Below are 24,156 nucleotides of genomic sequence, written 5' to 3'. Positions count from 1 at the left end.
GCAAGTGGGCGAGTAGATTTGCTGAGGCCTTATTATGCCTACTTGCTAACTGTGCAACACCAAATGAAATCGTGAGATATTAATATTCCTTGTGAAAAAGATTGTTTTGAAAGTGTGCCTTGGCAGAAAACTAGACTTGATATATTTTGCGCATTGACAAATTAAAAAGAGCTTGTTATGAACTAAATTTGAATAGAGGTGTTCTAACCTCAAGTGGCAAGAAAATTGTTTTTTTTCCAGCAAATAGCGTATTGTTAATCTAAGAGTTAATGACTTGCAAAAACTGGCTTTCCTACTGACTCTAGTGCCCTGTTGCATAATGACTCCTATGTTTTTTAAACATTCAACATGGATTGCAGTTATTGACAGAGAAGCAGTGCCATAAAAGTGGCATTACAGTTTTGAAGTAACTATCTGTGAGCACTTGACTTTTGTCTACATACAAGCAAAAAAACTTTTTTTAACTAATAGGTTGCACTAACCTGTTGTACTGCAGTTGCCCATCTTGAAGGATGCAGAAGCTGATGGGTCACCAAAATCACCAAATACTGATCCACCAGCAGCGCCAAAACCTGCTCTTGCTAGACAAAGGCCACAGACTTCTCTTTGGCATTGGATTCTATCGACAGCAAGGATGTGCTCCGTCTGCTCCAGCAACATCAGAAAAGGATGTATGTCATTTCAACGCATGCTGTTACAACGCATGCCTTTACGACGCAAGTCGTTACAACGACTTGCGTTGGGGGGCGCTGGATAGTGAATAGTTTAATTTACTATTCCAACTCCAGTCCCCGTGGATAGTAGGAAAGGTGTTGGATAGTAAATTAAAACTATTCCCTATCCTAGAGCGCCCCCCAGCGCAATTCGTTGTAAAAGTTGTGTTGTAATGGTTGCGTCGTAAAGGCACCTCGTTGTAAAAGTTGCATTGTAAACTCTATTCCCCATCAGAAAATGATGTGCTTTCTCTGATCCATTCAAATTAAGAGCTGCGTTGTCTAATCCAACAGCTCCTGTTCTATTTGCTCCACTATGTTTTTAACAAACCATCACTGAAGAGTAAACAATGTTCAACCTTCGAATTCAGTGGAGAGCTGACGTCCACATCACTAACGGAAAGAAACACAGGTGACCGGATTGCATCTCTATGCACAAAGAAACTAACTACTTATTTTTTTGTTTTGAATAGAGTGTTAAATAAGACTGCAAATGCTTTTTAGCCTTCTTTATATTTTTCTTTCCTTTTTGCAGCAAGCTGCAATAATCAGAAAATGACATTTGCCTAGTTCCCTGTTATTATTCATTGCACTTAAAACCCTTGTTTATAGTCCTTGCGTGTGATGTTGCACATTATAGTGATTTTTGTTTTACTGCATCTTTCTTATCACATGGCGCATGTTGTAAGGATCATGTCTTGCAACGCAGAGACCCCTTTTTAATTTCAGTTTGAAGACGTGTTATTGAACATGTAATAAGTGATGAATTGCTATGTGATCAGATGCACGTTTTTGGCTTGTGCTTTTAATCTGCAAATGTAGAATAAATGTGTCCAATAAGCAAGATCAATCAAAAACACATTCAGTGACAATTTAGTAACTATGCAGCTTAGAAATGATTTCAGGAATGTCATAAAACGTATGACTCTTTCTCTCCGCAGTATGACTCTTTCTCTCCGCAGTTCTATTATTTTAGCTATTTTATTCACATGCTTTTGGGCTTCTTTCTTTTAGGTTTAGGTCCTTAAACACATACAGGACAGGTTAAATTGTATCTGGTACCCATTTTAGTTAGCCTGTCGAGTTGGTTTACCTTTTGCCCAGAATCCATCCTAGGTGACGGAGGTTGCCATCTTAGACCATGGATGCTGCCATCTTTGACAATGGAGCCTGGCATTTTTCATCAAATTATGCAGAATCATTAACATATCTGTCTTTTGATTTTGATTTGATTTGGAAAAAAGAAACACCGGGTACAGTTCTGTTTTACAATAGACGGGCGTGTGTACTCTAGATATCTAATTACTTGGACTCTTTATCAATATCATCAAGAGAGACAATTTGATCATTACATCTATATTTATTCTTTTTTATAAAAATTATTTGTCATATTAAATAGAAAAAACTTTCACTTCTGAAAATTGCATGAACAGAATTGATGAATGCATATTCCCAATGGTAATAGTTAGAACCACATTTGTAAATTTGTCTAATCCTATGAGTAATATTAGACAGTCAATTCATTAAGCATCCTGGTTCAATTTTTCAATTGGCAAAATGTAATGACAAAACATTAATGATAAATCTATTGCCAATATTTCAATAACTTGCGTGCATAGTCCTATTTACTAAACTACAATGTGCAGAGATTGGTGACACATGTTGAAAACCAACGCGTTTCGGCTATGCCTTCATCAGGACTCCGTCACTGTGGTTAACTAAACAGGGAATTTATAAAAATAATCAATAATCTAGAGTACAAAAAAGCCCTTTCGCATATTTACATTATACATGTATATAATTGAGGATAACCAAGGCAAGTAGCTAACCATGGATTTCAATTTTATGAGCCAATAGCGAGAACAAGGAGAACCTGGTTTGTACTTAGTGATAATAATCATGCAAAAACGTGTGTGCGATTACTAAAAACACACACAATCAGTGATCATATATCGCTGTTTATTGCAAGAATCTTTTAAAACCAAGTATATACAATATGGTGGTCACTTGAAACACGCATGAATTGAGAATTTTATATTTATAACTTGAGTTTTTAGTAATCACAACACTTTTTTTGCATGATTATTATCACTAAATATAAACCAGGTTCTCCTTGTTATCCCTATTGGCTCATATAATTGAAATCCATGGTTAGCTACTTGCGTATTGTATAGGTTATCTTCATGCCTAGTGGTGTGCATGGAGGGGCGTTTGGCTGGCAATGTATGTGGGTTGGTGCTTGGTTGGCTGTGTGCATGGATGGTGCTTAGCTGCAAGACCGGACAGGCCGTAGCGGCACCGGGCGTTTCCCCGGTGGGTCGGTATGGTGGGGGCCAGTTTTCTGGCCGTGGGGGGCAGTTTTGTCACTGGGGGCCCCAGTAACAAAAGCGGGAGCGGTGCTTTTACTAGCATCCCCCCACCCCCCAAGGGCCAGTCGAGCTGCAATCTGCCAGGGCTGGTTGCTGTTCCCAGTCCAGCCCTGCTTGGCTGGCGGTGTGCAGGGATGGCGCTTGACTGGTAAAGTGTGTGGCTGGCATTTGGCTGGCAGTGTGCGTGGATATTCCTTGGCTGACTGTGTGCATGGATAGCATTTGGCTGGCGGAGAACGTGGATGGCGCTTGGCTGGTGGTGTGTATGGATGGCACTTGGCTGGCGGTGTGCGTGGATGGTAGTGTGCGTGTACTGACTCCTGGATGGCAGTGTGGCTTGCATGGATCCCCCAGCGTTTTCTTACCCAAAATCCTCCGCAAACGTCAAATTTACTTACAAAGTCACATTTTCCTCACAATTGTGTGGCTAAGTTGTAGGATCACCGCGCAGGACAAATTTCTTACTATCCAGATTTCCCCTTGGTCTACTGATACCGCCCTTGTGTGGGTGCCTAAAGTAGCGTCAGCCCAAAAAAAGTATAAACAAACTGCCCTTTTGGGGGGGCGTGGCCAAGCAAGCCATGCCGGCGGACGTGCTCTGCTGAGGCTCCGCAGCCGGGCAGACCAGAAGACAGCACCACCTCGTCGGGTCTGGCGAAAAATTGCCCCAGCTGGCGACGGAACCGAGGCTACATGTGGCGGGTGCTCTGGCGGACCCGCAAACCACAGTACCCACTGAGACTGCTGCCAAAGTCTTGCTCCTGACCCAGCGACAAAATGGCCGCCCGTGGCTAGCCCTGACCCCACTGTAGCGGCGAACCGCACACCACGATCTCCCGCACCAGGAGAGCCTGGCCACCACCCCGGACCCGGGCAGGGCGAGATGACGCCCTACATCCACTGCCACAAACGAACCCGGACCCACCGTGACGCCGGGGAGACCGGGAGCGACCGGTGACCATCCAACGAGTCTCTGCCCCATCGACACCACCACGAGGCCGAAGGCGGCGGGCGGCCTCAGGGGCAAACCTCGCCACCTATTATGGACAGATTCCGGGAGCCGAGACAAGGGGGCCCCCCTCCAAGGATCTTCGCCAGGGGCCCTCCTCACGCCGACAGCTGCCTGACTTTAAGATGGCCCCCGCGAGCTAAGACGCTCGCGACCACCAACTGAACCTCCCTAGGGGTCTCTACACAACGTCACAGAAGATGAGCAACAAGCGCTCCTGCCCTCCTCAGCTGACTCTGACCCCGCAATCTCCTATCACGCGCGGCAACGAACAGGGGACCGGACCACCATTGCCTGACCCTAACATGGCGGCCATCATAGTGGCCTAGACACAGCAAGCAAGCCACCTCCAAGCCACCACTGCGCCCATGGACTTAGTGGGTGGGCGCTCGGGCCGTTACCGACCTTAGCAATACCTACTGGGACACCGGCAGCATGCTGGGGTACCTGTGCTCGTCGCTGATGCCCTGGGGGTGCTGGGTCTGCCGCTACAATCACCATTAGCCCCCAGACGGAATCAACACGGGGCGACTGCCACAAAAGGATTTCCTCCGCGTGTGCGGCTGGCAGTGCGACGGAGAAGGCCCCACTGGGGCGGAGGTTACATACGGGCGCACTACACCCCCATTTCAAACGGTCCACAAGTGGGGTGAACAGACCACAGGGGGACACTGAACCACTCGCACCCCCACCGCTGACAAATGGGGAAGCCCAGGGCCACACAACAGACGTCTGTCCCAGAAACTGCGCCGGAGAATCAGCCCCGCACTAACAGACTAACCAAGACATCCACGACCCCCCAGGAACAGACCATCTCGGACAAACTAGACCAGGTCCTGGCGGCCATAGAACTGTCAAGAGCCTCCATGGAGGAACAACTAGGCACCCTTGCAACGGATATCAACCTTATCCGAGATGACCATAGGAAACTGGCCGACAAGGTGAGGGAAGGAGAGAAGTCACTCGCCCACCGTAAGTGCACAGCAGAAAACGATACGGTCCGTCCTGGGTCACCGTGGAAGAGCGCATGGACGATTTAGAAGGGCGCTCCCGGCGCTGTAATATTCGCATGCTGGGTCTCCCGGAGGGAGTTGAGGGGACGCACCCAATCGCATATATGGAAGCCTGGGTCAAGTCATTCACCCCAACCACGGACCGAACGGCTTTCTTCTACATAGAGCGAGCCCACCGGGTACCAGCCAGTAAATCTCCTCCGGAACCACACCTCGGCCGATGCTTGCAAAATTTCTGCACTTTCAGGACCGCGATGCGGTGTTGTGGGCTGCCAGATGCACAGGCCCCCTTCAGGTGACTACGCAAGGGCTGTGCAGAAACAAAGATCGTCCTTCCTGGAGGTGAAGCGCCGACTACGAGTAAATAACATACAATATTCCTTGCTATATCCAGCCCGTCTGAAGGTCATCTATACCGGCACCACCCACTTCTTCTCAAACGCCACGGACATGTGTGAATGGCCAGACCATCACTGCACACAGGACCCCGCAGAAGATGCCTCACGGGGCGAACTCAAAGAGCACCACGCAACAGGAGGCTCACCTCTCAACTGACGCAAACGCAAGGGCGGAAGGGACGGATAGAAACCACGGAGCGACTCATTGTCAACTCTCCGGACTTGGAGCAAATTATACAGTAATGACGCAACGCCCTTCAGGCTGTGGCTGCTCTGGGGTCTCCCCCACTCGAGGAGGACATCGAGGGGGCCCCCCACCTCTTCTCCTCAGGAGGAGAAGATGACAGCAATGAGGCCCATTCCATGGCCGATTCCATCACCTTACCACGGGTTACTCCACAAACTGCTGGTGACCTGCACTAATAGAAATGAAAGGTAAAGACCGTAAGTATCCAGTGCAGTTGGGCGAACGTGAGCTGGCGCGCCCAAACGAAACCCGCCCGCATCTTACGTCACTATGCGTGTGACGCACTACAATCCAGACAACGAACATTGATCCTTCAAATGCCCTGGCGGGACCCCGCCTTGCAGACACTAGCTGCCACCCCCACGTACTGACTGTTCTCTCTCTGGTTCCATGAGAGTTGGTTTGGACGTATCGGCCCCGCCGATATGCCCCAGGTATTGGGACAGTTTACCCACCCGGTTACATGTTTTATTGACCCGGTTTCCTTTCACCCTTCACCCCGCGGGGGGTACATGCACTAGGGCAACCAGCACATCTGGGTGGGTGGCATTATAGGCCATACGTGAGGACCGTAGGGCTAGGACACCGCTAGCACCCATGACTTCATTACTCATCGTCACACTGCACGGCACAGGTAGTGATCATCAGGCATTCCCATGCAGAGTGCAGACGTTAGTATTCTAACCCTAAACACACGGGGTCTCCATACACCACACAAGAGGTACGCAACATACGCATACATTAAACACCAACAAGTGCAGATTGAGTTCCTGCAAGAGACACACCTTACAGCGCCAGGAAATATCAAACTGCGGTCCCGATGGCGCAGAACCATATGTGCCACGTCATAATCCATGTACGCACGGGGTGCGCTAATCTGGTCCGCCCGGGTAACCCATTTCAGGAACTCCGGAGAGTAGTGGACAGGGAAGGTAGATATGCCCTGATAGAGGGACTATTAGATGGACAGCCCATTCTGTTGGGTAGCATATATGCACTGAATATTGAACAAGACCGGTTCTGGGAATCCCTCACAGGCATTCTGGCCCAATTTGCATCTCTCCCATGGATCTTAGGGGGCGACTACAATTGCGCACTCAATGTTGCACTAGACAGGTCACACGCGCCACCCCGTACTCTCCCGCCCTTGGGTCAGTCATTGGGCATTAGTAGACGCGTGGAGAGCGCACCACCCTTTAGCGAGACTCTACTCGTTCCACTCCATTCCCCATGACTTACGGATCCGATTAGACAGGTTTCTATGCACCCCGTCACTGATTCCCAAAGTACAACACGCGGATTACTTAGGCTGCGTAATCTCCGACAACGATGCACATATATTACACATACAATGGAGGCCCCCTCACCCCCCGGTGCCCACATGGCGCCTCCCACGAGACTGTCTGACGGACCAAGTGTTCAAACACGACCATGAGCAAAGCATACAAGACTATTTTACTCACAATGCAGGGACCGCTACCTCCAGACTAGTGGAATGGGATGCATTCAAAATAGTGGCTCGAAGAGCATGCATCAAACAAATAGTGGGGGTGAAACGCACTCTAGAACAAGCACTCACTGATACTGAACGGAGGCTAGCAGCACTCACGAAACAAGCAGATTCTAATGCTGCAACGGTAGCTCAGGTAGCGGAGGCCAAAACACAATACTCCACCACCCTGGCAGACTAGCGCAAATATAACTTTAGAGCATACGCCACTCGGATGCACAAGGAAAGGGATAAAACGGGCACGCTCCTAGCATGGTTTGCAAAACAGGACACAGACACAAAACCCTTCACCGAAATAATAAGTCCCTCGGGTAACCTGGTGCGCTCCCAAATGGAGATTCTAAGTGCTTTCCAGCAATACTATACCACGATTTACTGCACCCCGACACATCTTAGACAGGAGGCGATAAGCCGCTTTCTAGACCCGTTGCCGATCCCACACATCACAGAAGCAGACAAAAACACACTAGACACTAAAATATCGGCGGCAGACATCTCCTGCGCGATCCGTGGGCTGGCCAGGAACAAGGTGCCAGGACTGGATGGTCTACCTCTTGAATATTACAGCACCTTCTCTATCCTCTTGGTCCCTCATCTAGCGGAAACGTTGATGGATACACTCGAGAGGGGGGAGCTGCCGAGCTCCCTTCGCGAATTGGTCATAGTGACGTTTCTCAAACCACACCGCGACCCGCAACAATTGTCCTCCTACCGCCCCATCACACTCCTATCGGCTGACTGCAAAATATTGGGGAAAATTCTGGCAGACAGGTATGAACAAATTCTACGACCCCTAGTCCACCCGGATCAATGTGGGTTTGTTCCTGGCAGGAATACATCCCACAACATAAGGCGAATGTTCCATGTTCAGGATCAGGTGGGAGACATACACCCTTACGTGGCCTGTATAATCCTCGATCTCGAAAAGGCCTTTGATACTCTTACGTGGCCTTACCTCTTCGCCGTCCTGCGACGGGCAGAAATAGGTCCAACCCTCCTAAAGTACATGCAGCTCCTCTACACCAACCTCACATCTCGTGTCAGGCTAGGCCGATACATCTCATCCCCATTCCAGGTGGAGAGGGGCAAGAGGCAGGGTGTCCGCTGTCACCCCTGATTTTCGCCCTGCAGTGGAGCCTCTCGCGATACGATTACGTCGGGAGGGGATCACAGGGGGCATGCTCATAGCGGACACAGTCCACTGCGTTTCCCTGTATGCGGACCACCTCCTCCTGTACATCCGAGATATTACCGCAGACCTCACACCCATATGGACGACCTTGACGGAGTTCGCGGGAACGTCCGGACTCAGGGTAAACTCGGATAAATCCACCATCTACCCATTACACCCATCCCTTAAGCCACGGGAGGTGCGAGTGGGCGCACATAGTCTGCCTTGGAGCACGGGCGCCCCCCGTTATCTCGGTGTCTGCCTGTACCACTCCCCCACTGACATTTATGAGGGCAATTATCGTACCGTGTTAGCAGGCATCAGAGCGCCGGTGGGATTCTGGAGGGACCTCCCATTGGCCCTGATAGGCCGAGTAGCCATAGCCAAGATGATCATGGTTCCCCGACTACTATACTACTTCACGAATTTACCAGTTATTCCACCCAGGTCTTTCTTTCGGGAACTAGATGCGCTCCTCCGCTCACTTATCTGGGGGGCTAGCCGACACCGGATAGCTCTCACTAAACTGCAATTGCCCACCACACAAGGGGTTTTGGGCGCCCTTGCTTTCGAGTTGTATTTCCTGGCGGCGCAACTCCAGTGGCTGTCGTACTGGACGGCGGGTAGGCATACCGGTGAAACATACACGGCGCAGGGCCCGGTCCCCATCCCAGAACTTCGTTGTCTACTGCTTCCGGGTACCAAACCACGGCGGACATACCTGCTGCAAGTGTCGGTGGCCCGAAGGTGTATGCAGAGAATTCACCACACGACGGCAGGGACCCCATGTTACTCCCCTCGGCTGCTGCTGGTCGGTTGGCCCAAGCAGGAAACTTACTTCACACTCACCACGCTCCGTGTGTGGATGGAATGTGAGATAACTGAGGCAGAAGCGCTATTCACGGTGGGGCAGCTTCGTCCCTACGAACAGCTTATGAAGGAATATGACCTCCCCTCGGGACAGTTTTTAACGCACCGACAGCTCATAGAAAATTATTGCCCACACTCTGACCTTACTGCTGGCGAGCCACCAACACACCCAGTCATACATACCATCCTATACATGGGCATAGGCCGACACCTGGTCACATGGCTGTATAAGTCCATAAGAGAACTTGCTAACAGACCACTACATGCTCTCCGAGCCTCCGGGGAAGACGAATTCGGGCGACAGCTACACGACGGGGAATGGGTTAGAGTGCTGGAATTCCCCAAGAAAGTGTCCCGTAATGCCCGTTTAAAAAATATACAGTTTTATGTCCTGCATAGAGTGCATCAAACACCGGCACGCCTACAGCGGTTCTACCCAGACACTCAGTTTCTCTGTCCCAGATGTCACTCATCAGACGCGCACTTCCAGCATATGTTTTGGAGCTGTCCCACTCTACGACAGAACTGGTCTACAATCCTAGACACAGTAACAGAACTCACAGGACTTACAGAGTTACACACGTAGGAAGCAGTCGCTCTAGGAATATTCCGAAGGCCGAAAACGCACAAAGTGCAAGTCCGCTTCGCGGCTCTATCCTTTCTCCTCGCCAAAAGACACATCGCCATGAACTGGCGAGCCACATCGGGCCCCCGATAGAGGCATGGGCGGGAGCGGTACAGAAATGGGAAAAGGCAGAGGAGGAGACCCTGAGGGAGGAGGAAACGAAGGGACTGCGAAAACACCCCATATTGTTAGAGTGGAACATGCTATCCCATCAGTTTCAACACCTCTCAACATGACCCTATGGTCTCGACAGTGCAAACCTCGCAACAGAGCACGCATAGCACAATCCCCGTGGCCCCAACCATTATGTGATATAGGAGCACTCTGCTGCATACTACACCACCTACTGCACCTAGTGACGACATCCAACTGATAGCCCCTACAAACAATACTATGCCACACTAACGACTTGTAGTTGACGTGACCCAGATGCCCTCCACAATACTCACACCCTGACTCCCCCCCCCCCCGCAATGCATCCCCAGTTCCCTTTGAAATCACATTGCAATAGAAACAAGTGGACTACAACTCCCGGTGTCCTTGCCAAATGCAGGGGGCATGTCCGCTGATTGAACACCAGCATTACTGTCGCCTCATTGTGCATAGCACAATGTAATGTGATTTTATTGTAAAATGTTAATAAAAATATTTTATAAAAAAACAAACTGCCCTTTTGGACCAGCCTTGGGCCCCCCTCAATGGCTACACGTTTTTGGCCCTTCAATGTTTTAGGCACTTGGCCCATACACACAAGTAAGGTATCGTTTTTATCGTTAGACTGAGTGGAATGCTGAGGGGAAATTTGTGCCGTGTGGCGATCCCATGACTTTCCCACACAGATATTAGAGGAAAATTTAACTTTTTAGCTAAATTTGAGGTTTGCTGCGGATTCTTTAAAGGAAAAGTTTGGGGGATCAACGCAAGCCAGGCCTCCCTAGACTCCCACGGGTGCCTAGTTTACAGAAAAGTCTGGGTGTTTTAGATTCCCCTGGATGTCTTCAAGCCCGGGACCAAAAACACAAATGCCCACCTATTTATCAGAAAACAACCTGATTTTTCGAGAGTGTCACGTGCGTTTTTGGTCCCGGGCTCAGCAGCCATCTAACTAAACCTACCAAATCCAGACATTTTGGAAAACTAGACACCCAGGGGAGTTCAGGGAGGTGAACATTTTCCTACCCAGAATCCCTGCAAACCTTAAATTTAGGTTAAAAAAAATAAATAACATTTTCCTCACTTTTCTGTGAGGACAGTTGTGGGATCACCAGGTTGACACAAATGTCCTACCACCCAGAGTTCCCCCAGTTCTCCCAATAAAAATGGTACCACACTCGTGTGAGTGTGCCAAGTGCCAGCGACAGGCAAGGGCCCAAATCGTACTATGGAGATGTTAGAAATGGGGGTCTCTAGTTGGCATGGGCTTGCACCTCTGTCCAAGTAGGCTCCCTTCTTCCTAGTCAGGATAAGGGAGTTACACTCCTAAAATAATCCCTGCTCACCCCCTTGGTAGCTTGGCACGAGCAGTCAGGCTTATCTTAGAGGCAGTGTGTAGAGCATTTGCACATAACCAACAGTAATACAGTGTAAGCGCTACAAAATGACACCACACCAGTTTAGAAAAATAGCCAATATTTTTATATACAAGACCAAAAATTATAAGAATCCACAATACAGTACTTAAAAATCTACAGTTTCAAAATACGCTTTAAAAACAGTTCCTTGATGTCGATAGCTCCGTCCGGGGCTATCACGGTGTCGTGAGCAAACAAATCCAAACAGTTCAGGCTGGTCGCGGTGTCGCAGACCAGCTATGGTGTCGGGAAGACCCACAAACAGTACCTGTTAGATATGCAGGGCGCCGAGGCCCTAGAAGTCACTCTCGTTGCAGGCCGAGCTCCTTTCTGTTGGGATCAGGAGCGCTGGCGTCAGCAGGCGTGGAGTGCTGTGGTGCGAAGTGCAGCGGTGCGGCGTGCAGTGTCCTCAGGTCGCAGTGCGAGCAGCGGCTTGGTGGCAGCGCCAGATGGCGTCCTCAGTAAGACCAGGGTCGCGGTGCGAGGTGAAGGCGGTGTTCATCACGGTGCTGGCAGGTCACGGTGCAAGCAGTGGCATCGTCGTTGCTGAAGCGCTGTCGTCAGCTGACGAATGGGAGTCGATGGTGATGGCATCAGTAGGCCAAAGCTGCGGTGAGTCATGTAACTTTATGAGCGGTGCCCTCGAACCACGGTGAAAGCAGCAGCGTTGATTTTGGCGTGGAGCGGCAGCGTCGGGAAGGCCGAGGCATCGTCGTGAAGCAAGGTGGTGCAGAGTGCGGTGCCCACAGGTCGCGGTGCGAGCAAAGGCTCGGTAGAGGCATCAGCAGGCATCGTCGGCGGGACCAGGGTCGCAGTGCTGCGTTGCAGCGGTGCTCTCTGCAGTGCCCAGGCTTCGGCGTGAAGCGAGCCATTGCAGAGTGCGGTGCCCACAGGTCGCGGTGCGAGCAGCGGCTCGGGCGGTGTCAGCCGGCATCATCGGTGAGATCAGGTTCACGGTACCACGTTGCGGCAGTGCCCTCTGCGGTGCCTTCAAGACACGGAGTCGGCAGCGGCGCCGTAGACGTCGTCGAGTTGCTTTTCTTCTGTTGCAGCACAAAACACACAGTCCCCAGTGCTGAGGGCACAAGAGCTTGAAGTCTTTGCTGTTCCTGAGACTTCTTGAACAGGGGGCTAGCTCTACCTCAAGTCATTGGAGAAACTCACAAAAGTAGACTGCCCAAGACAAAAGCAGCCACTGTAGGCCAACACAGCAAAATGGTAGTCCCTCCTCACAGCCTCTCCAGCTCTTCTTCTTGGCAGGCTTCTTGATCCAAAAGAGTTCTAAAGTTCAGGGGTCTGGGCCCCAGTATTTGTATCCAAAAATCCTTTGATCCTCTAGGCAGAGAGTGTCTGTGCCCAGCCAGAACCAGTTCTGCCTTCTCTGGTGTGATTTCCCGGCAGGGGGTGGAGACAGCATTGTTAGAGGCAGACCAGGCCCTTTGAGGTGCAAGGAAATCTCCTTCCTCTTCCCCCATCACAGCCCAGGTCTATTCAGCCCTTTCCTGACCTACCTTGACTATCGAGAGCCACCCTTGCTTCCTAGCCATCTGTCGTCCAAAACCTAGACAGGCAATCCACATTCCAAGAGAGGCACACGGGGTGACTGAGCAAGAAAATACCTACTTCCTAAAAGTGGTATTTTCAAACACAAAATGTAAAAATCACCTTTACTAAAAGATGCAGCATTAGATTCTGAGTTCAGGCATACTAAATGTTTTTCCCCACCTAATTCCCAGGCCAGTTATGTTTGATAAGATGTTATAAACAAACTTCCCATTCTGTCCTATGGGGAACAGGTAGCCTTGCAATAGTGAAAAACGAAATGGGCTGTAATTCACTATCAGGACATGCCACATACACCGGGCATGTCCTACCTTTCACATACGCTGCACCCTGCCCACAGGGGTACTTTGGGTCTACCTTAGGGGTGCCTGACATGTAGGAAAAGGGAGGGTTAGGGACTAGCCTGTGTGTGCATGAGTCAAGTCGACATGACAGTTACAAACTGTGTTCAGACTCTGCAATGGCACGTCTGGGGTACCTTTTCCGGGCTACTCAAGTGGGTGGCACAATCCGTGCTGCAGGCCCACGTGTAACATTTGATTCCCAGGCCCTGGCACACTCAGTGCACTTTACTAGGGGCTGACAAGAAAACCAAACAGCCAATCATGGAAACACCAATCCATAACATACTTTACCACTGATCAGCAGTGCGAAAAGTGCGCAGAAACACTATGTCAGCAAAAACAGAGTCAAAACCAGGAGGGAAGAAAGCAAAAACTCAGGGGAAACACGCCAAGTCTAACAGGAGACAAAATTACCGATCGTAAAACGACCTGGTTTTGTTAGGGGGGTCACCTGGGTATTTGGCCCCGGGCTAAGCGGCCATCTAACAAACCCACACATTTCTGATAACTAGACACCCTTGGGAGTCCAGGGAGGTATGCGTTGCGTGGATCCCCCAAGGTTTTCCTACCCAGAATCACCTACATTCCCCAGGGTGTCTAGTTTTAAAAAAATATATAGGTTTGCTAGGTTACTCAAGGTGCAGAGCTAGGGTGCAAAATCCACAGCTAGGCACTTTGCAAAATAAGGGTCAGTTTTCACTGTAAAAATGTGGTGTGTCCACATTGCGTTTTGGCCAATTTCCTGTCGCGGACACTAGCCCTACCCACACAAGTACGGTACCATTTTTATCGAGAGACTTTGGGTAATGCGGGATGGGTGGACTTTTGTATATCCATACAGGTTACAGAACTTTCCATCACAGAAAGGTGAAGAAAGTGTGTTTTTCGTTTGTTAACAAAGTTTGAGGTTTGCAAGGGATTCTGGGTAACAGAACCTGGTGAGAGCCACACAAGTCACCCCATCCTGGATTCCCCCAAGTGTCTAGTCTTAAAAAATGTATAGGTTTGCTAGGTTTCCCTAGATGCCGGTAGAAATAGGATTCAAAATTCGCAGCTAGGCACTTTGCAAAAAAAGGGTCAGTTTTCACAGAAAAAATGTGGTGTCCCCGTTGCGTTTTGGCCCATTTCCTGTCACGGGCACTAGGCCTACCCACACAAGTGAGGTACCGTTTTTATCGGGAGACTTAGGGGAACACAGTATTGTAGAGAAACTGCTATTACCTATTGACTGTCTAAGCATTTCTGCCTTTCAAATGCAAGACAATGTGTACAAAAGAAGTAACTTTGAAAAATGTACTATAACTCACATGCTCACATGCTAGTATGGGTGCCCACAATTTCGGAGATGTACAAATAACTACTGCTTCTAAACTCTATATTTGTTCCATTTCGGAAATACATAGGTGTCCTTGATACCTATTTATCACTCTTTATATTTTACCAAATGAATTGCTATATACCCGGTACACATTGAAACACCATTGCAAGACGCAGCTCAATTATTGGCTCTGGGTTCCTCGGGTTCTTGGTGAACCTACAAGTCCTATATATCCCCACAATCAGAAGGGTCCAGCGGATGTAACAGTATATTGCTTTAAAAACATCTGTCATATTTAGAGGAAGTTACAGGTTAAAACGTTGGCACAAATGGCTGTTTTTTTCAACTAATTTTCAATATTTCTTATTTTCAACTCTTGGTTTCTATAAACAAAACCTTGAAGGATCTACACAAATGACCCCTTGCTGAATTCGCAATTTTGTCTACTTTTCAGAAATTTGTAGCTATGTCCCAGTAAATTGCCAAAACAGTGTAGAAAATGTTGGTTTTCTAACACAAGTCTACCTGTCCCTGAAAGCTGGGAAGATGGTGATTTCAGCACCGCAAACCGTTTTATGATACCATTTGCAGGGAAATAAAACAGACGCTTTCTTCTGCAGCACTTTTTCCCCATTTAAAACAAAATAATAATTTGCTGTATTTTGGCTAATTTCTGAGTCCCCTCCAAGGGAATCCACAAACCCTGGGTACCTTTAAAATCCTCATGATGTTGGAAGAAAAGGACACAAATTTGGCATGGATACTTTATTTGAACCAAAAATTACAGGGTCCTAAGTGCTAACTACCCCTCATAGTCAAAAAAGGCTTAGCAAAGTGGGGGGAAAGGGTTAAACCTGTGTCAGGTCTGTCATTGCATCCTGTGTGTGCAGTTTTTAACTGCGATAACAACCTGCCAAAATAAACCTTTTGCAGTTAGCTAGTTCACTTAGAGGTGAACTAGACTTAGAACGCACAACTATGTGCCCCAGGGGTTCAATATTAAACTATCCTTATTAACATTTTAACAACATACAAAAACTCCTGGAGAAAGTGATGATAATTCTGTTGTACATAGTTTATTCAAAACAGGTTGATGTCATGCTTTCATCGCAGATACTAATGTTGTTCTCCGCTTGCAGATGGAAGTTGCTGAGATATCGGTATTGGAATTTGAAGAGTAGCATATTTGGTGATATAACCCAATGCATTTAGAGTGTAACAGCCTTCGTCAGGGGCAGTGGCGGTTTTTGCGTTAGGGCAGTGGGGTGTTGCCCCAATTATAATTATTGTACCATTTTCAACTTTCAAACTTTTAAATAAGTACATATTTAAAAGTTGGAAAGTTGAAATTCTGCTAATAAATTAATAAACCAGCGCTCTCGTTCGGCGGTGTCACGAGACACTGAACTCACATGCTGAAGGTTATTACCCCCAGGTCCCTCCTGTCCTCGTCCCCCATCAATTAACCAATGAGATTGACTATCTCGCAGACAGAAAAAAAGAAAGTAGGAATGCTGGTACGCCCCCTCCCTCTTCCTATAGGGAGTACATAAGGGTACAGTACCCAGCATGCCTCCTGTTCTTTTTTTCTGTCTGTAGACAGTTTCTTCTGTTTGGATTCAGGAGCCGACTGCTGCTGGGCTTCGGGTGCTGGCTGGTTTCCTGGGTCTCTCCTCCTGCCGGGCTGGGGGAGTTTCCTGCGGGCACTTCGGGCTGTGCTGAGGATGTTCTGTGGCCCTGGTGGTGTCCGCGCTGCGTCTCAGTTCTGCCGGGCTTTTCGGAGATGCGGCGCTCTGGGAGGATGTCTGCGGTGCTGCGGCGGCTCTGGTGCGGCTGGGGCGCTTCCTTCTGTTTTCTGCCTGACTTCCTTTGATTGGGGATAGGAAGTCAGGCGTTTTCCATGGCGGCTGGCGGCAGTGTTTGCAGGTGTTGCCGGTCCTGCTTGTAAGTACCGCGTAGCGGTTTTTCTTCCCCCTTTTATGAACGTCTGTGGTTTTATTGTGCCTGCATTCGTTTGGTGGTTTGGCTGGGACGTGGAGTTGGCTCGTTTCAGGCTGCCTCGAGTGGTTCTGGGCGCCTCGCTCCCTGGCTTGATTCCTGGTGCTGGCTGGCTTGGCTGTGGGGCTGCTTTGCTCTGTCCTTCCTCTGTGGTTTTCTTAGCCTTGGACATGGGGAAGCATGCTAGGAAGAGCAGGCATGTTGCGGTGTCCTCTTCTGCATCGTCATCATCTTCTCCTTCACCTGCCCGTTCTCGGCATCGTTCCAGGGGTGGGGATGCCAGATTAAAGGCTCTTATTAAGGAGACTATTTTGGAGTTGGGGGTCCCGGTTCTAAGGGGTCCTCGGCCAGGTCCAAGTCGCGGTCCAGATGTGCTCCCCCTCCGTCTTCTTCTTCTTCTTCTGCTTCGGACTCGGAGGAAGGGGGTTTGGACGCTGATCCTGTGAAGGGCAAATATGTCGATAAGGAGATGTTGCCGGACTTGTTGTGCCATGTTAAGGCTAATATGGGGTTCCCTGCGGATGATGTCCCTGGTACTTCTGGGGGTTCGTTGCTTCGACAGTTCCAGTACTCTGCGCCTGTGGTGATGCCTGTTCATCCCTGTGTGAAGGAGGTTTTGGATCGGGAGTGGAAGGATCCAGATCGCATCATGCTTCCTCGCTTCATGGCCAAGTTGTATCCTCTTCAGGATATGGCTAAGGATTTGCCGGACTCTGTTCCTGTGGATTCGTTTGTGGCGAGTCTGGTGGGGCGCACCTCTTTGGCTGAGGATGCGGTTGTCCGTGATCCTGTTGATAAGAGGGTGGACGCTTCCCTTCGTAAAGTGTATTCTGGTTCCCATCTGGCGCTGCGTGCGGGCATTTACGGGACTTATGTGGCGCAGTCTTTGCTTTCTGACTTAAAAACTTTGTATGGTTCCATGGATAATGCCACTGACTGTTCTGACATTCTGGCTCACATTGAGCGTCAGGTGGAGTTCCTCTCTGATGTGTCTTTCGACGTAGTGCGTGCCTCTGCTCTGTCGGGGGGTGCTTGCATTGCTGCTCGTCGGAATGTGGTCCTCAAAGACTGGAAGACTGATTCGGCCCAGAAATCGGCTGCGCTGCGGTTGCCCTTTCAAGGTTCCATGTTGTTTGGTGCTGAGTTGGAGGGCAGGCTTCATAGGCTTTTCAAGGAGAAGAAACATTCCTCCTCTTTCAAGATGCCCTCGGCTGCTCCGGCGTTCTCCAAGCCTTTCTTTCGCCCCTCTTCTCACCGGCAGTTTTCCAGGGTTCATGGTCGTTTTCAGCCTGGTCGGGGTCGGGACAAGAAGGCGAAATCCCCTCCTGCGAAGCCTCGTTCCTGACTATCTGGGGTCAGAGGTCGGATCCTTGGTAGGTGGTCGGCTTCGGCTGTTTCTTCCGGCCTGGATGTCCTCCTGTTCAGACTTATGGGTCCTGGACGTGATCCGTTTGGGATACCGTGTGGAGTTCTCCAGCCTGCCTCCGGACTCGGGGGTCCGTCCGACTCCTTGGCCGTCCTGCCCATCCAGGCGTGCGGAACTGTTGCTGGGTGTTCAGTCTCTGTTGGACAAAGGGGCGGTTCAGGTGGTTCCTCTGGGGGAGATGGGTCGGGGGTTTTACTCCATAATTTTTCTGGTGCCCAAGGTGACTGGAGGGTTTCGCCTTGTTCTGGATCTCAAGGCCCTGAACAAATTTGTGTTGCGGATTCCGTTCAAAATGGAGACTCTTCAGAGGGTGATTCCCCTGGTTCTGCAGGGTCATTACGTGTGCACTCTGGACCTCCAGGATGCCTATTATCACGTCCCTGTCCATCCTCTCTCCAGTCCCTTCCTGCGCTTTTGCCTTCTGGGGGTCCATTACCAGTTTGTAGTTCTCCCGTTTGGCCTGAGGTCGGCTCCCAGGGTGTTTACGAAGGTGGTCGCTCCCTTGGTGGCTTTCTTGCATCTCCAGGGGCTGATGGTTTACCCGTATCTGGACGATTGGCTCCTGCATTCCCCCACCGCGGAGCGGTTGTTGATGGATCAGCGGGTGGTGTGTGCTGCGTTGTTGGACCATGGGTTCCTGTTAAATCTCCCCAAGTGCCGGCTCCCTCCGTCTCAGGCCTTGCAGTTCATTGGGGCCCGTTTCCGCACGGATCTGAATCGGGTGTTCCTGCCGGTGGATCGAGCTGTGACCCTGTGTTCTCTGGCTCATCGGTTTCTTGCGGGGAGGTCGTTTCAGGTCCGCCTGTGGTTGCGCCTTCTGGGGTTGATGGCAGCCACTGTGTTCACGGTTCCGTGGGCGCGTTTCCATCTTCGTCCTCTGTGGTCCTACCTGCTGTCTCGGTGGGATCCCTTGTCGGGGGATTTGTCCCTTCTGATTCCTGTGTCTCTGTCTATCCTTCCTGCCCTGCGTTGGTGGTCTCTGTCTTCCAATCTGGACAAGGGCTTGCCTCTGCAGTCTCCTCCTCCGGTGGTGCTTACGACGGATGCTAGCGCTCTGGGCTGGGGTGCGACTTTGGGGTCGGACTGCCTTCAGGGTCGTTGGTCCCTTCTGGAGGGTCGTCGGTCTTCGAACTGGCGGGAGTTGTCTGCTGTGTGTCGGGCTGTCAGGGGGTTTCGGCTTCTTCTGATGGGCCGCCATGTGTTGGTTCAGTCGGACAATTCAGTAACGGTGTCCTACCTGAATCACCAGGGCGGTATCCATTCTCGGTCCCTGAACGCGGTGGTGTCCCCGTTGTTTTGCTGGGCGGAGTGCCATCTTTTGTCCCTGGTGGCTGTACATGTTCGGGGGGTGGACAATGGGGTGGCGGATGCCCTCAGTCGTTTTTTTCCTGCCTCCCTGGAGTTGGCCTTGACTCCGGTGGCCTTTCGTCTGGTGTGCGAGAGGTTTGGTCGGCCCTTTCTGGACCTCTTTGCTTCCCGGCACAATGCGCAGCTTCCCCGTTTCTTCTCCCGGATTCCTCAGGAGGGGTCTTGGGGGGTGGATGCTCTGTCCCTTCCCTGGCCATCTCGCCTGCTGTACGCCTTTCCTCCTCTGGTTCTGATCTCTCGCTTTCTGTCCCGGCTGTTGCGGGAGGCTCGGGAGGTGGTGGTGGTGGTGCCCTGCTGGCCCCGCAGGTCTTGGTTCCCCACGCTGATGCTGTTGGCTGTTCAGGGTCCATGGTTCTTCCCCTTCCTTCAGTCTCCCTTGCGGTCGTCTCCGATGTTGCCCCTCCGGCAGCTTCGGCTGTCGGTTTGGCGGTTGAGAGGCAGGGGTGGAGGCGTAGGGGTCTCCCGGAGCATTTAGCCATGGCTATTCAGCAGTCTCGGAAGCCTTCTCAGTCTCTTAGGTGTGGTGTGCCTCAGGGTTCTTCCCTGAGCCCCACACTTTTTAATGTTTACATGGCTCCCCTTGAGGATGTTGTCAAGCCATTTGGCATTAAATCAATAATGTATGCTGATGACACCCAGCTTGTCGTCTCCCTTAACCAATCAGACAACGCCTTGTCCAATCTGAGCAGCTGTCTGGAGAAGGTGCATCAATGGATGTGCGAATCAAGGTTAAAACTAAATGGGGAGAAATCTGAAATACTCCTCTTAGGAACCTCCAACAAAATCCCCACATCCCTTCCTTGGCCACCATGCATGGGAACACCACCTATTCCCAAATCTGAAGTCAAGAGCTTAGGGATATGGCTTGACCAGGATTTAAGTTTCAAAACTCAGGCGAGAAAAACGGCGGGAACCTGCTTCGGCCTGATAAAGATGGCTCGAAAGATTCTACATCTACTCCCGCCCCAGTCCAGGAAACTCCTGCTGCAGGGGCTCGTGAACTCCAGATTGGACTATGGAAATGCCCTGTATTTGGGGGCCCCAGCCTCGGTCGTCCATAGACTTCAATGCGCACAGAATGCGGCGGCTAGAATCCTCCCAGGAACCTCAGCGAGGAAATCGGCCAAACCAGCTCTCAGAAGCCTGCACTGGTTGCCAGTAAAGGAGAGGGTCAATTTCAAGACCCTGTGCATTACTCATAGAATTTTGCACAATGAAGGCCCTCCCATTCTGAGGACACTTGTGACTCAACAACAGTCAACTCGACAATTAAGATCCAACTCTCTTTCCCTCGCCAATGTCCCTAGAATTAGGAAGGCTAGAACAGGCGGTCGCCTGTTCTCCTATAATGCCCCTAAACTTTGGAACGCCCTTCCTCTCTCCCTGAGGCAAGAACATAACCACCTCAGGTTTAGGAAACGCCTAAAAACCCTACTTTTCCCCTGAGCTCGCCTCCCTGATCCTTCCTTCCCTCAGTACCGTGGTCTCTTTTTTAGCGCCGGGATGCCCTAGGGTAGCTGTGCGCTCTAGAAAACCTAAAATCAAATCAAATCAAATCAAAATCAATCTTCTACCCTTCGGTCCTATGGTCGGCATTGGGGCAACTTTGAGCGTTGGTGTCTTGGCCTGGCTCTGTCGCCCCTGGTTTGTCCTTTGCCGGACGTTCTCCAGTTCCTTTGGGATGGGTTCGAGAAGCGTTTGTCCGTTTCTACTTTGCAGGCTCAGTGGGCGGCTATCAGGGCTTTTCGGGCTCCTTGGGGGAATCTGCCGGATGTGGATGGTCTGGTTTCCCGGCTGTTGCGTAGTTTTTCTAACTCCCGCCCTGTGGTACGTCCTTCTTTTCCTCTCTGGGATCTTCCCTTGGTTTTGAAGGTTCTGGTTGACGCTCCCTTTGAACCTTTGGAGGAGGTGGATATGAAGTTTGTCACGCTGAAGGTTGTTTTTTTGGTGGCTATCACTTCTGCTCGTCGCCTGGGGGAGCTGGGTGCCTTGATGGCTCGGGAGCCCTTTCTGTCCTTTTCTGCTGACGGGGTGGTCCTTCGTTTGGATTCCTCTTTCGTCCCTAAGGTTTCCTCACAATTCCATCGCTCTCAGGAGCTGGTCCTGCCTGCTTTGCTTTCGGCTCCGGTGGACGGGGACGATCTCCCTTGGTCCTTGCTGGATGTTTGCCGGGCTTTGCGGGTTTATTTGGATCGGACCCGGGATTTTCGGCTTTCTGACTCCCTGTTTGTTTCTTTTGGTGCTGTCTCCAGGGGTGCCGTGCTTCTTCTTCTTCCATTGGGCGTTGGTTGAAGCAGGTTATTGTTCTGGCCTATTCCCTTTCTGGTTCCCCTCCCCCGGCTGGGGTTCAAGGGCGTTCTACTAGGGGGATGGCTGCTTCCTGGGCGGAGGTTCGTGGGGTGTCCCTTGCTGAAGTTTGTAGGGCCGCCACTTGGGCTTCTGCTAATACCTTTGTTAGGCATTACCGTATTCAGAATGTTCTAGGGGATGACACTAACTTTGGTTTGGGGGTTCTTCGGGCTGTGTGTTCCTGATTCCCCTTGTTTTCTTTTGTGCAGTGCTGTTGTTTGCAATAAATTGCTGGGTTTTGCTGTTCTGCTGTGTCCTGGTGGTTTGTTGTTTGATGATGGCCGGTTGCTGCTTGGGTATTCTCATTGGTTAATTGATGAAGGGGACGAGGACAGGAGGGACCTGGGGGTAATGTCCTATTACTTACCGGTAATCTTCATTACTCCGGGTCCCGTTGTCCTCGTCCCCTTCATCACATCTCTCCCTCCCTCCCGGGCTTTCCGGCCCTCATCTTGGGCTTGGTGGTTCAGGAGGTGTAAAAAGTTCAATCGGGTCGGGGACAATCGATATTTGCCCGACGGTATTGCCTCTGTGACCCTCTAGTTATTTAAATCAATGAAGAGGCAGGCGCTGGAGACTGGAAAGCAGGAAACAAGGTTTTTTTATTCTCTCCGGAGGAGAACACAACGAAACGGACAGAAGGTATCGTTCTGAGGTGCTCTAACTGTATTTCTGAGGCCTGGCCTCTTATACCTACATTTATGACTTTATTGCAGATTACACATACATGTTTAAAGCTTTGATGTATGGAAAAGACATTCTCGGAACTCCCCTTTGGGCCCGTTCCCACACACATTTACAGTTGAAGTCCCCACCCTAGTCACAACAGGTGATGAGCATCGCGCAGCTGGATAATCCGCCGATTCACGGAATGTGGGGAGTTTGATCGGATCTCATGGGGTGGGGGCTTTGATCAACCCGGGGATTCTTTGATGGGGGAAGCTTTCTGTTGTACGGGGAGGGGCAAGGATGGTATCGGCAGAGCTGGGTGTCGGCTTGGGAACGGGGAGGACAAAACGGGCACACGGGGAAAAGGGGGTTTACATCTAAGGGCCGGAGATCATGAAAGGAAAACAGGGAGGTGTCGCGCTGGGAACAGGATGAGGGCCTGGGGCAGAGCAGCGCCGGAGAGGGGTTTATGACTCAAGGCAGGTGCAAGCAGGGGGTGGTCAGCGTGCAGGCTTAGTGAAGGAAAAGGGCTATGTCAGGGGCCAGCGGCATGCAAAAGGGTTTGTTCTGATCGGGGCATCTTAAAATGGCGGGCGCGCACGACAAAAGTGTGGCATCAGGGAGGAGGCAAGATGGCGCAGATAATGTTCACCAAAACGCACTAATTTTCCACAGTCCTCCCTTTAACATATTCAAGACATCTTGCTGGTTCATTTTCTATTCGGTTCTACTGTGGTGAGCATGAGAAAGAAAACGGTAGGAACCCTAGATGGAAAAGAGTTGTAAACAATACATTTTGAGGTTTCTAGTTTTTAGGAGGTGCACCTATTTGATAAACTTTGATAAACTTGTTCAGCAGGAAAGTCATAGGAATGCAATACAAAAACGGCGAGCAGCAAGTACATATCATAACGTGAACTGGCAGGTTAATACATGTTTCAGATTCGGATTGGAGCAGGATCAATACAATGGCGGCTGGGAGAGAAATGAGGCGTAGCAAAACGGTGGTTGAGGATGTCGAATGTTCGAAGTTTTATGAGTTCTCATTGTTCTTTGTGGTCTTTCGTTGGCGCTGTTGAGCACCGGCGGTGGAGCTACAAGTCCAGCTCTGTTCTAAGTTCTGCGTTGCAGGGCACGACCCTTTCCTCGCGTTTCTGGTCGGAAAGGTCCTTTTCGCCCTGTGTCCTTTGAGGTGATTGTCAGAAAGTTCCGGTGGAAGAAAAGCGTTCAAAACAGTCCATAGGGTAGGTCAGAGGAAAAAGGGGGATGGAGCAAGGCCAAATTGGGAACAAACTAGGGGAACGAGAGACTTCAAATGGGCGGGCGTGCGACGGAATTCAGAGAGCGGGGACTTGTCGAAAGGCACTGGACGTCGAGCAGGGGCATCAGGTCGACCCTTTCTTTTCATGCTGTCGAAAACAGTGCCTCGTCCTGCAGCTCCTTTCAGTCGTGGTCTCGCCTTGGCTAATGTCGCAGGTGTCCCTTAGTCTGCAGTCGGGCCTCGTGCTCCCACATCCGGTCCTTCTCTCCTCCAACAGCAGTACCCTTAAACAAGTTTGAAAACGACAGTCTTTAGAAAATTTGCAGATGAAGATAATCAAAAAGTCTATTTCTCTCCCAGCTCC

The sequence above is a fragment of the Lissotriton helveticus genome, chromosome 8 (assembly GCF_964261635.1).
Source record: "Lissotriton helveticus chromosome 8, aLisHel1.1, whole genome shotgun sequence".
In the NCBI taxonomy this organism is placed as follows: domain Eukaryota; kingdom Metazoa; phylum Chordata; class Amphibia; order Caudata; family Salamandridae; genus Lissotriton; species Lissotriton helveticus.
The sequence above is the reverse complement of the archived record's forward strand: the minus strand, read 5'-3'. Positions refer to the sequence as shown.